Source organism: Cervus elaphus, chromosome 22, assembly GCF_910594005.1.
Source record: "Cervus elaphus chromosome 22, mCerEla1.1, whole genome shotgun sequence".
In the NCBI taxonomy this organism is placed as follows: Eukaryota; Metazoa; Chordata; class Mammalia; order Artiodactyla; family Cervidae; genus Cervus; species Cervus elaphus.
Genome location: NC_057836.1, coordinates 59195036 through 59208751, shown reverse-complemented (window position 1 = coordinate 59208751; position 13716 = coordinate 59195036).

Genomic DNA, 13716 nt, shown 5'->3' with positions numbered 1-13716 from the left:
TACATAGAGCAAACAAAATCTGTGTTGCACAGGTTTTGCTTTTTAAAATAACTATCAATGCTTAATATCAAACACTAAAGATGTATGTGGATAAAACATCAATAATTTTAATATATCTGAAAAATTAAATCCAAGTGGAAAAGATGAAATTTTATGTTATAAATGTGTATCCATTTCTATCTTTAATTTCTGAAATATCAAAAAAAAACTTCCCATCAATGAAATTAATGTCATATTTGAAGTCATTTTAATTTGGGCATTTTTACAAAATCAAAATTAGAGTCATAAAAATTGAATCAATTTTGCTTCTGTTACTATTTTTTTTATGAAGTAAAAAATGTTTTATTAGTTAAAAGTGTGGCATTTAACACATGTAAACCTAAGTTTTAATCCAGGTCCTGACACTCACTGGATAAGTAATCTTGGGCAAATTGTTCATATTCTATGAACCTCTGTCTCCTCATCAGCAAAATATGTCTTAGAACATCTATCCCATAGGGTGGTATTGAAAGGATTAAATTAAGTGATGTATATAAATTGAATAAAATATGTAGGACCTGGGAAATAGAAAGTGTTCATTAAGAGTGCATATATGAGAGATTGAATTTTTTTTCTAAATTAAGAAATCTATCTTTTAAAAAGTTGTGATTTTATAAAAATCAGGTACCTTACTTGAGATTCAGCAGATACCAAAAGAAACTCATTGAAGAATTTTATTAGCTCCTTTTTCCATTAAAAGAAGCTTTGAAGAAAGTGCGGTTAATTGCAAACATGTTTAACAGTACATATTCAATCTATTCAAGTGAGGGCACTCAATAAACAGACCTATTTATTTCTAAGTCTCATATACCTTATTTTTACTTGCTAGAACCAAAAGAGGATCAGACTGACTCTTCAGTTTGACATCAAGAAATATCCTACTCTTTATATCATGCAAAGACTGAACCAAAAATTGTTCCTACATAAGTTCTAAATCCTTTGATCTAACCATGTAGTTTTTCTTGTAAAAGAGAAAGTAAATTAGATATAGATAGACAGATAGATAGATAGATATAGATATATAGATATGTGGTCTTTCTGAAAAGTAAAAAGGGCTCTAGAGGTCAATTAGGTCATTGTTTGCTAAATTTCCCATATGTTAGAATCTGCTAGGGAGGTTTTGTTTTGCTTCACTTTTAATACTGATTCCTGGATCACACCTCCTTCTTAATTAGTCTCAATATTGAAAATTGTCTAGTGAGATGAGTGTGAAGAACATTCATTTATATTTTATGATTCTCAACTGACAACAATGAAGCCAGTTCCTATTTAGAAGTTCGGGGACAAGTGAATTTGGTCTCCTTATTGCTTCCTGGCAGAATAGCAACATTCTCACTCAAAGTCAATCAAAGGTATTATTAATCATACATATTCTTCTGGAAGGATATTTCCACCCTTCATTGCATTGATTTACAAATATCCTTTCCAGGAATTTCTGTCTTTGTTCAACACAGATGTGTAATAAATATAATCCATTTCTCATTTTCTGATGCCAGTGGATATCAAAACTAGATCACTAAATGCTGCATATATAAACCATGCTCCTCCCACCCTCCCCAATTCTCAGGCATTCTTTTAGTTTCTTTACATTTATACCTAATTGAAATCACTGTCTTTCTACTACTTAGGTGGATTGGAAAATAAGTTTAATTTGTTTTGCAAAATAAAAGAGTTGACTTCTGATTCTAGCAAAGAAAAAGTAAAAGAAACCAGATCTCTCCCTGAATCAGTAACAACAGAGTCTCTTTCTTTCACTCTCGCTCTGGTCTCTCTCCTCCCTCTCTCCTTCTTCCCTCTGATACATATGCCACATAGACACACATATGCATATATATAGTTCAAAACTATCCCACAAAGAAAAACTCTAGTTCAGTTTGCTGGTGAATTTTACCAAATACATAAGTCAGGCCTTAATAATAATTCTACATAAACTTTTCCATGGAATTTAAATGAGTGAATACCTCCTAATTTATTTAATGAAGCCAAGATAAAGGTGGTATTAAACTGGACAGACACAGAAAAAGGGAAGAAAATACAGGTCAACATCTGTTGTGAACATTAACGTGAAATTTCTAAACAAAAATTTAGTAAATTTCAATTCAACAGAGGACCAAGGGATGTCAAAGGGATAAGACACTAGGATGAAACAGATGCTATCCCAGGAATGCATAACTGATTTATTGTTCAAAAATAATGTAATTTACTATATTAACAAAGTGGAAAGGAGAATATATACACACAAAAACAGACATTTAATTCTGATAACTCTCAGCAACTTTTCTCAGCCTGGTAAAAGGCATCTATGAAAAATCTAGGGGTAATAATATCACCCTTAATGATGAAAGTCTGAAAGACTTTATCTGAAGATCGGGAACAAGACAAGGAGATAGAAAATTGTAAATATAATTGATATTAGTTTAGCAGAAACCTGGCAAGGATTCAGCATCATAAACAATTTTGTTGAAAGAAGACTATTTTTTTTCAAATACAGCAACTAATGACTTTAAAAAAAAGATGAACAGAAAATGGAAAATATTTTCTGATTACATTATATCTGAATTTGTTTTATCTTGAGATCCCTTTGCATGGGTTTTACTGGATTTTATTTAGAATTGTTGTATATGTATATATTTGTCATCAAGATAGATCATTATTTGCTTTCCTCATACTAATCATGCCACATTTTGTACTTAAACTTGTCTTATCATTAAAAGATGGCGGATTTTTCCTCAATTTTAAAAATCCTGAAGAGATTGTATAACATTGAAATTATTCACTGTTTCAAGCTTTCCAGGAATTAATGGGAGTTGCCATCTGACAAAGGATTTTTTATCATAGGAAGAGTTTTGACCTATGATTCAATTATTTCAGTGGTTAGCAAAAGGGGTAATAATCAAAATATTTAATAACATTTTTAGTAATCATTGAAACAAGCGGTGAGATCTCACAGGACTTATTTTTGGTGAGGGAAATAACAAAAGGAGGGGAGAGAAAACAAGACTCACAGTATCAGAGACAACTTTATCTTGGGAGACAGGGAGGTGTCTGGGGCTTTGCACATTGCTGGTTATTATTAGCCAAGCTCCTCTCCTCAGGACCGTCTCATGGGGATAAAAACCAGGTAACTAGGCAATAATTAGAATTCTTAACCATCATTCTGGAAGTTCCACTCTACCATAGTACCTAGAATCTTTGTCTTGGTATTTGGTCAGACAACAGCCACCAGATGGCAGCAAACTGCTGCTGGATCAAGCCTTTGCTTCTGGAGCCAGAATCCTCCAGGAATCCTTAACGGTCCTGCACATCCTTGCCTGCATCACGTCATTCTATTTCTTTTTTAACCTGTTTCCTCATATTTTATAAACTATTTTTCTTTATCAATTAACTGTTGAAAGAAAACAATTTTTTAATCAAAGTGAGACTCTAAGCCTTTGGAAAGACTCACTGAAAATTTGGTGTAGTCTTTGTTAAGGAGACATTCACTTGCTATGGCAGGAAACAAAATAAACAGACAAGACCCATTTAAACACAACAGAAAATGTGACTCAGCATAGAGAAATATATGATTCTCACAAGTGTGATCTGACTTTTAAGAATTAAAGTAATAAACTTTTCTGCATATGGACATATAAAGAATATAATTTAAATATCTATAAAGTTATAATGACTTCTATCTATTTCTTATCTGTTAAGTGATACAAAAATATTTTCTGAAAAAATTCCATTACATTTCATATCATTTGTTTATATATAAGAATAACTGACAGATATGTATAATCTAACAAGGCTCAGAGAACAATACTATCTCTAAAAGTAAAAGATGAATTTGAATAATTTGTTGAATCTTAAAGATTGAAAGGGGAAAATTGATACACTTGCTAATTACAGACACAAACGATGCAACATAGGCTTATACTTCTGAAAGATGGAAATAGCAGAAGTATTATTTTCCTCTAAAACAACAGAAAAAAATGGAGCATACATAGAAAATACAAAAAATGACTTTAGTGAGTAAAGTGAGGTGAAGCAAAAGTGAAGACTAGAGTGAAGTGAAGCAAATAGATTTGTTTAAATGAATGTGAGTGAAATATACTACCTTCATTTAAGAGAATTACATTTGTGATAATGGAAAGAGAACTTGATTTATAAAAAATAATAGCTATAAGAAATTTCATATAAAAACTGAAATTCAAAGTATAATATATATTGGGGATGATATGCCACAATGTAGGTAAATACAATAAATTTGAGTTTTCTAAATTATGTTTGGTAGTTGAAGAAAAATTACAGTGCAGTCTTCTGTAGTTCTAAATGTATAATATATAGATTAAATATTTAAAAAATTGATTTTAAATGAGAGAGGGTAAACAAATATAAAGAGAATAAATTCCTATATGTAGACACAAATGATACAAGCAATTTAAGGTTATATTTCTCGAAGTGAATTGGTAATTATTTATTTAATAGCAAAATACCAAAAAAAAAAAGAAAAAGGAACACAGAACAAAGACATTTAAATAGCAGAAGAACAATAACAGATCTTTACAATTAATGTAAATGAGATAATCTCCCTTATTTCAAAATATGGTGTCTACTGTATATGTGGAGTGGGAGGAGAAGTTTAAATTTTTCAAAGTCACAACTATAAAATGCTATAGTAAAAAGTTTAAAATCAAAGTTTTTATAAGACACACCAGATAAAAATTTTAAATAAACACATAGCTCATCACAGTGATGTAGACATTCTCTCTTTTTTTTTTCCACTGTTTTTATTTTTTTAATTTTTTTCTTTTCCTTTATTTTTTTTTTTCAGTGGGTTTTGTCATACATTGATAGATATTCTCTTTGTCTCTCTCCTTCAATCTACAATCACTAAAGTGAAGTGAAAGTTAAAGCCACTCAGTCGTATCCAACTCTTTGCTACCCCATGGACTATAAAGTACATGGACTTCTCCAGGCCCAAATACTGGAGTGGGTAGCCTTTCTCTTCTCCAGCGGATCTTCCCAACCCAAGGACTGAACCCAGGTCTCCCGCATTGCAGGTGGATTCGAAAACATTCATAATTCAACAAATGTGCCTCTGTCCAACACACCAGGACACAGCAGAGAATTCCACACATCGGCACATCTAAAGATGGGTGGACTGGAAACAGAGGAGGCAGAGCCAGGGCTAAGCAGGGTGGGTGCCCCCCAGCTAGGCTTGCAGTCCCAGAGAGCCCAGGAAAGGTGGCACACAGGACTCAGGCCTCCAGGATGCAAGAGCCAACCACAGCCACAAGAAAACAGGCAGCGGCAGAGCTGCGACCCCATTTCTTTAGCCACAGAGGCATCCGTGACTCTGGCCCCTTGCCCCCCCACAGCAGCTCCTGTGAATTCAACAACTCCAGACGTCGCTGAGGAACCTGTGACCATAGCTCCCCCGACACTTCTGTCCTCTCCCTGGGGTGGTGGAGCTGCCATCCCAGGAGACCACAGAGGTAGCCGAGGGGACAGCCACACCAGAGCCCCGGGTGGCGACATCCACCGCAGCAGCGGCAACGCCAGCATCAGTGGCAAGGCACTACGGACCCCAGGGGCACACGTGGTAACAATGAGGGCAGAAGTGGTGGAAAGCGGCAAGTGCCAATCCTATCATATAACCAGAGGCAGCCCAGGTAAGAGAAACGGAAGACTGGTGCTATAGGACCATCTACCGAACACAACAAGAGGAAGACCTCTAATTATTGACCTGTTGAATCATCATAATCAGGTTGCCAAAAAAAAAGGCAGCTCTACCTAAGGAAGAAAGATGTTCATTACTTCAAGTGCACTAGCAGAGAATAACTCATCAAGCACCATGAAAAACCACCGTAACACAGTAGCACAAAGTTAAAGTGACAGTTCTCCAGAAACCCAACTCGAAGCCACTTCATTTGTTACATAAACACATTTCTGGTTTCAACGGAGACATGTTCTTTAAAAGACATAAATGTAACTAAAAGCATCTAAAAGAAAACAGAAAAAGCAAATGCTTATTTCAGAGAATAAACAAACATGAGACAGTCTCATGAATGGATACGATTCCTTACATATTCCTTGGAATAGAGTAAATGCTTTCTGTTCAGTTCAGTGGCTCAGTCATGTCCGACTCTTTGAGACCCCATGAATTGCAGCATACCAGGCCTCCCTGTCCATCACCAACTCCCGGAGTTTACTCAAACACAAGTCCATCGAGTCGATGATGCCATCCAGCCATCTCATCCTCTGTCGTCCCCTTTTCCTCCTGCCCCCAATCCTTCCCAGCATCAGGGTCTTTTCCAATGAGTCAACTCTTCGCATCACGTAGCCAAAGTATTGGAGTTTCAGCCTCTGCATCAGTCCTTCCAGTGAACACCCAGGACTGATCTCCTTTAGGATGGACTGGTTGGATCTCCTTGCAGTCCAAGGGACTCTCAAGAGTCTTCTCCAACACCACAGTTCAAAAGCATCAATTCTTCTGTGCACAGCTTTCTTTATAGTCCAACTCTCACATCCATACACGACCACTAGAAAAACCATAGCCTTGACGAGACAGACCTTTGTTGACAAAGTAATGTCTCTGCTTTTTAATATGCTATCTAGGTTGGTCATAACTTTCCTTCCAAGGAGTAAGCACCGTTTAATTTCATGGCTGTAATCACCATTTGCAGTGATTTTGGAGCCCAAAAAAAATAAAGTCTGACACTGCTTCCACTGTTTCCCCATCTATTTCTCATGAAGTGATGGGTCAGATGCCATGATCTTAGTTTTCTGAATGTTGAGCTTTAAGCCAACTTTTTCAGCCTCCTCTTTCACTTTCATCAAGACGCTTCACTTTCTGCCATAAGGGTGGTGTCATCTGCATATCTGAGGTTATTGATATTTCTCCCGGCAATCTTGATTCCAGCTTGTGCTTTTTCCAGAGTTTCTCATGCTGTACTCTGCATATAAGTTAAATAAGCAGGGTGACAATATACAGCCTTGACGTACTCCTTTTCCTATTTGGAACCAGTCTGTTGTTCCATGTCCAGTTCTAACTGTTGCTTCCTGACCTGCATATAGGTTTCTCAAGAGGTGGGGCAGGTGGTCCGGTATTCCCATCTCTTTCAGAATTCTCCACAGTTTATTGTGATCCACACAGTCAAAGGCTTTGGCATAGTCAATAAAGCAGAAATAGATGTTTTCCTGGAACTCTCTTGCTTTTTTGATGATCCAGCGGATGTTGGCAATTTAACCTCTTGTTCCTCTGCCTTTTCTAAAACCAGCTTGAACATCTGGAAGTTCGTGGTTCACATATTGCTGAAGCCTGGCTTGGAGAATTTTGAGCATTACTCTACTAGCACGTGAGATGAGTGCAATTGTGCGGTAGTATGAGCATTCTTTAGGATTGGAATGAAAACTTTACCAACTATGAAATCAAACAATTCATGAATAATCAACAGTATGAAAAGAAACAAATATTTGTTTAACAGGAGGTAATTCTGCAACATAGATCCCATTTCCTCACTGTTTAGATCATGATTTAAGCTTGCTAAGACGAACAAGTATTAGGGGGGCAGGGATGCAGCTTCTCTCTCTTTAGTTCTCTGTACTTTTTAATTGATTAAACCAACAAACATAGCGGTGAAGGGTCCTGAGAGAAACTCTTTCCTGGGGAGAAAAATCAGAGTAGCAGTCATTCCCTCTGCAAGGGACCTAAATGTCTCTCTGACCAGTGTATTGCATCATAAAGCAAAAAACTGAAAATGAGGGAAGTAATTCCTCAGCAGACCTTCGGAAAACCAGCAAGGTTCGGGATCCGGCCCCTGGCTCAGCTCCTCCGACGCTGCCTGGACGGAGGAGCAGGCGGGCGCAGTGATGCAGCGCTCGGAGGCCCAGAAGGCGGGCCTCCTGCTGGAGGGAGCACCGCGGCCTGATGCTGATGCCCAACGTGACCCGACGGCTGTGGCAGCTCCCGCCGAGTATCTCGGCCTCCAGGACGCGAACCTGCGGCTGCAGGACGGCCAGCTGCAGCTGCGCGGGCTCTGCGGCTTCCTGGACGCCGCCGACCGGCACAAGGAGGGCAGCGCGTCTGTGGCGGCGTTGTGGGCGCCACGTTGCCTGCGCCTGCGGCACGAGGTGGCCCCGCGAGCCTCTGAAGCTGCGGGAACTAGAGGCGCGCCGGGAGGCCCTGCTGGGCGGGAACCTGGAGCTCATGGAGCCCTGCTGCTGCTGCCGGACCAGGAGGAGCGGGGACGCTGGCGGCGGCCCCGGCTGCCACGGATCGAAGGGCTGCCGGGTCGGCTTGCGGGCGGTTGGCGGGCGGCGTGGGCTAAGGCAGCCGGTCGAGCGCCGCAGCGGCGGAGGCCCAGGCCGCTACCCGCGCTTCCCGGCCCTGCTGCTGCCCCCTCAGGCCGCACGAGGCCCCCGGAAGACAAGGCCGTCACCCCGCACACGTCCCTGGACGACCCGCTGGAGCCATCTCACCGCTGAAGCGTGCCCGATGGCCCGCGCGGTAGGGACGGCACCGGCCGGGCAGCGCGGGTCCACGGGTGGCCCCCACTCCAGACCCCTCCTCCGGCTCCGGACCGGAAGATCCCAAGTCCATCTGAAGTGGGGCTTTGAGTGGTGATTTTCTGGCTAAGTGATGGAGGCGTGAAATTCGCAGTGGACCCGGTAGTTGAGTACAAGAGGCTGGAACTCTAGGGCTGGCTGGAGGCGCCACATCCCAGCCTGGAAACCCTTGTCTGGGAGCCGGCAGCTTTTCATGGGGGAAAAAAATGCAAGGCCATTCCATTTGCGCAAATGTGGAATTTCCTGTCTTTTTTGTTGCGACCTGCTGCCCCAAACCTGAGCAGCGTCCATGTGTGTATGAATCCCACCGGGGCTTCTCGGTGCTGCCTGCCTGCCGGGAAGGGGCCCAAGAAGCTGGGCCAGAGGACCAGGGCCAAGAGCCTTCCTGGTCGGCCTTTAGTCCTGCCCTTCTCAGGGTCCAGGGACCTTTCTCAACCGAGGCTCTAAGACTTGGCAGAGGAATATGTGCTTGGAATGGGTTCTGGCTTTTGGTCTCCGCGTGCCTGAGTTTCCTTATCTGTAGAATGGAGACAATGATTCCTACACCTGGATTTAAGGTGGATAAAAGTGTCTGAAAGGATTTGTAGACTGTTGGTCACATGGCTCAGAAGGTAAAGAATCTACGAGCAATGCAAGAGACCTGGGTTTGATCCCTGGGTCAGGAAGATACCTTGGAGGAGGAAATGGCAACCCACTCCAGTATTCTTGCTTGGAGAATCCCATGGACAGAGGAGCCTGGTGGGCTAGTCCATGGGGTCGCACAGACTCGCACACTGGAAAGCGAGTGACTGACACTTTCACTTTGCCAGAAGCCCCATGGTTGCCGGCTGCCAAGGTGGGGGTGGGAGGACTTCTAAGCCTCAGGAAAGCTGGGCCTTCTCCCATCCCCCCAGTGACTGTTGGGCAGATCAGAGGGGCCCCATTCCCCAGCCCTCTGGGTCAGTGCTCCTCCTGGCCACCTCGCCCCTCTCCTGCTTCCCTGTCCTTCCATAGTTTTGGGGGCTTAGCTCCTCCTCCTGGTGGCAGTTACTGCTGCCTCAGCTATTTGCCTGAAGGTAGAGATTAACCCGGAGAAGGCAATGGCAACCCACTCCAGTACTCTTGCCTGGAAAATCCCATGGATGGAGGGAGGAGCCTGGTAGGCTGTGGTCCATGGGGTGGTGAAGAGTCGGACACGGCTGAGTGACTTCACTTTCACTTTTCACTTTCATGCATTGGGGAAGGAAATGGCAACCCACTCCAGTGTTCTTGCCTGGAGAATCCCAGGGACGGGAGAGCCTGGTGGGCTGCCATCTATGGGGTCGCACAGAGTCGGACGCGACTGACGCGATTTAGCAGCAGCAGCAGAGATTAAACAACCCTTTCTGGTTCTGTTTGAAGCCTTTCCTAGTTCAGAGAAAATGTATCTAGGCCTTCAATGACTGTTGTTCCCCTGAGTGATGGGATGGGAACTGGACCCTCTCTCTCGGGTTGGATGGCCAAGTGGTCTCTGCAGGTGCCTTGTGTAGCGGACCGGGATACTAGCCCCGAGAAGGTCGGGTGCTAGCCCAGCACAGTTTTTGCTTTACCTTCTCAGTCTGTCAGTTCATGGAAGGACTAGGGTTAGAGGGATATTTTATTACTGATTAGCAATCTAAGGCTACAATTTGGGTTTCTCTTTATAACTCTGTGTACACCCTTCATCCCACTGCTGGCTCCTTCAGGCCAGAGGGAGTTGCTCAAAGTGAAGTTTTTTGATGCATCAGGGCTGGGCAGTCTAGGAGTGAGAAGTCGCAGTCCCAGCTTCAGTGAACTCACTGGTTGGGGGTCCTTGGGAGGGTCAGATTCCTGGGCCTCAGTTTCCCCAAGCACAGTATGATACCGGGGATCACTGCAGTACTGTGGCTGGAAAAGGAAATGTTTCTGGCTTTTAGCTTCATTGACAGGTGACCGGTGATTTAGGACGTGATTCTCTGCAGGGCAGTGAAGTGCTGGAGCGTGAGAGCATATTTGCAGAGAAGTTCTGTCATGTTTTGGACAAGGAGACGCAGACCCTGTCTGGCTCAGGGTTTTGCTGTCGCAGTGCATGGTGTAGGAATTGAGGACTGGGCTTCACCTAAGGTTTCCCACCTCACTGGACAATGAGTAGAATGGAGCTGTTGGGTTTCCTTCAGTATCCAAGTCCCATGCACAGTCAGAGCAGGACTGCCACAGATGTCGTGGTGGCAGAGCTTTGGGTTGAGACGAAATAAAGAGTCAGCACGATGATCACAAGTTTCAGCTACAGGTGGGACTGCTGCTGTTGAGTTCTGTCTGAAAGTTCTGTGTGGCCTTGAGACGTTCTCCCAATGACTGCGAGTAGGAGGCCTGAAAACAAGGAAGGGCCCTCCTCTTAGGGACCACTTTTCTGTACTTGGACTTGTAGTTTTAAGGTGAGTGGAAAGCAAGCTGGAGGTGAGAAAGCTCACAAGCCTCGATCTGGGTGCTGGCAAAGGTGGAGTCAAATACCAGGCTTGTGCCATATGTGCTTGCTATTAGCTCATCCTCACAAAAGCTCTGGAAAGCAATAGTATTTCCATTTTACAGCCAAACATCTGCAGGCTCAGAGAGGTTCTGAGCATCTCCTGGGGGAAAAAATTGAGATTGAAATGTCTTAGTTCCAACTGCCTCGCTGGGTCTCCCAGGGATTCTCTACTGCTCAGGCTATGGATGGGCTTCCTTTTCTGACTTGTTGTCCTTTTGGCCAATAATATTAATCAGCAGACACTAGGTGACTCCCTATTCTTGATTCCTGACCCAGGTTTGCCCTTCTCCCACCCTGAAAGTGTCACTTCCTTATCTGTGACCACTGAGCAGATGATTGATAATCGCACTACCCAGAAAGGTCAGGCTGTCTTGTGTTCAGATTTCCACTCTTTCTCTCCTCTTGGGCAACTTACTTCACTTCCCTAAGCCTGTCTCTGTTCTTCTTCTGTAAAGTAGGGCAACACCTACAGTGTCCCCTTTATCCCCGCAGGATCAGGGGAGGTCAGGATCTGTACACAGTCAGCCTCAACAGTTGTCAGTATCTTAGTCATTCATAGTCCTTACCAGGCTCCTCAGGAAAAAAGATAGGGACCCATGGGGGTTTGCCAAATGGACATCACTATTCTCTTTGAAACTTGGTTTGCTGTTTAGACAGACAGCTTGCTTCATTTTCCAACCAAGCCAGTGTCTGGCTGCACCTGCCCCTGGGATAGGGAATAATGACCCTGTAGTCCTTCCTTGAGGTGCCTTAAAGACCCTAAGTGGCTATCCTGGCAGGTTGCCCCTCGGTATTCCAGGCAGTCCCTCACAGGGACTGGGCCTGGCTGCAAATGGGCCTTTCCCCTGGCTGTTTCATTTGACAGATATCTGGGTTGGGCTGACTAGTCTGGACTCGGATGCTCTTCGCTGTAGTCCAGGGGGCAGACAGGGGCAGGCAAACCCCAAACACCAGAAAGTCAGGTGCATCACTTTGAACTGATTTTCAAACAAAAGTATTTTCAACAATTACTCCCCTTCCACTCCCCCAGATTGAATATGATTCCCTGTGTGTTACAATAGGACCCTGTTGTTTATTTATTTTATATACAGTAGTTTATATCTGCAGATTAGTAGATATGTTAAAATTCATATATACCACTTTGTTATATTCAAAATACTTTTATTTTAAAAATTATCATTTCTGATGTTAAAAAATAGTATTTGCTATGTCCATCTTAGTATTAGAAGGATTTGTAGTGCTATCTCCTTTTCATTCCTGACACTTGTGATTCAGTGTTGCTGTATTTGTTAAGCTGGCTAGGGTTTTATGTATCTTACTAATCCTTCAAAAACTCAGTGTTAAGCCTTATAAATATCCTATAGTATATATTTCTATTTAACTAATTTTGGCCTTTATTATTTATGTTGTTTTATTTTATTGTACTTTTTTTGCACCGACTGTTTTCTCCTTCACATAGTTAAGATGGATATTACATTTATGTTCCTTTCTTACTCATTTATAGTAGTTACTTCTGGGTTTTATATATCCCACTAAGTATAATACTTCTTTTTCTGCACCCCAGAAATTTAGGTATATAATAATTTATTACAACTTAGTTCAAACTAGATAAAAAGATAGTTTGATTTCTTTTTTACCCACGGTCTTTTAGGCAGTGTTTATTTCTAACATCCACACTTTCTATTTGTCTATTTGTTATTCATTTCTATATTAAGTTGACCAGGATCAAAGAACATACACTGAATGATTTCAGTCTTTGAATTTATTGAGAATTCATCCCATTTATTGTTATTTCCAGTAAGTTTTTCTTAGATATTTATAAACAGTAACATGTTGTTATTGCTAATGATATTGTGGGAAGTTTAGGAAATAAGAAAAAGTATAGTGAATTTTGTTATACTTTATGGATTAGATCCCAAAGCTCCTCTCCAAGTTCTTTCTAGTTGGAGATGTTAAAAAGTTAAAATGTCTCCTGCTATTAAGGTTCTTGACACAGAACTTTAGAACCAATTGTAATAGATCCATACAGACTTGGGATTTGGGAAGACACAGTGTGTTTTGGGTCAATGTTCCATTCATTTTGACTTTTTCTACTGGTTAGGAAGTTATGGAAACATGAAGGCTTTTCTCTGAAGCCTTGTTGAACCTCTAACTTCCTAGGGAAGCTATTTTGATGGATAAGAACGTACTGACATATTTTTGCTGCTGTGTATATGATCCTTGGATCACAGTCAACAATATTGTTCTTAAACCATACCTACAATGGTAGCCTCACTTTGTGAATTAATTCTATGTTTTTCTAAGAGTCATTGCAAGAGTTTCAGCTAGAAGTTCATTCTGCCTTTCCAAATTTCATAGGCCTCATTCACCTTAATTATTAACATTTTCCTGTTTAAAATTCCTAAACTTCTTTCTTTTTCTATACTGACCAAACTCTTAATGATACAAGAGGGAGGGGACATATAATTGATTCACTTTGTTGTATAGCAGAAACTAGCACAACATTAAAAATCAATTATGTCCAAAATAGAGATTGCAATAACTTATGGAAATATTTAGGAAAAATGGCATCCTTGTATTAGGCTTGTTAAATAGAATATAATGTCTCTGGTTTTCAGTCACAG